Genomic DNA, 470 nt, shown 5'->3' on the forward strand with positions numbered 1-470 from the left:
GTAGTGGACCCGGGGGGGGGGTACTGGCCTTGACCCCCCCACCAGGCCGGGCGAGGGCACGAGGACTCCCAACCTCCCTCTGGGTGTCCTCAGAGAAGACCCAATGGATGTGACGCCCCTCCACCGTGGTCCTGGAGGAGGAAGGCTGGGCTGGATCCATGGTCTGGGCTCTGTCGACCCTTCCTGAGTGTGTACCCACCAATAAAGCACGTGGGCTCCACGGATGAAGTGATCTGTCCTGCTCAGAGCCATCCCCACCCCTGCCCAGTCCTCCCATCTCCTCCGCTGGGGCCTCAGTCTTGGCTTGTCTGGGTTTGGGGTACTCCTGCCAGAATTCCATCCTGAGATGAGGGTTAGGGTTAGGGTTCGGGTGGGGTATGGGGGGAAAGTTCCTGGTGGGTGGCAGGACAGGGGCCCTGCAGGGGCCACAAATGAACTGGTGACAGTGGTGAGCAACTGGGCCACTGAGG

General features: G+C 62.8%; 1 pseudogene; it reads left to right on the plus strand.

The window, feature by feature from the left end:
- LOC106727412 overlaps positions 1-225 on the plus strand; it is a 922-nt pseudogene extending 697 nt beyond the window's left edge.
- The last annotated feature ends 245 nt before the right edge of the window (positions 226-470 follow it).

The sequence above is a fragment of the Myotis brandtii genome, unplaced genomic scaffold, assembly GCF_000412655.1.
Source record: "Myotis brandtii unplaced genomic scaffold, ASM41265v1 scaffold421, whole genome shotgun sequence".
Lineage (NCBI taxonomy): Eukaryota > Metazoa > Chordata > Mammalia > Chiroptera > Vespertilionidae > Myotis > Myotis brandtii.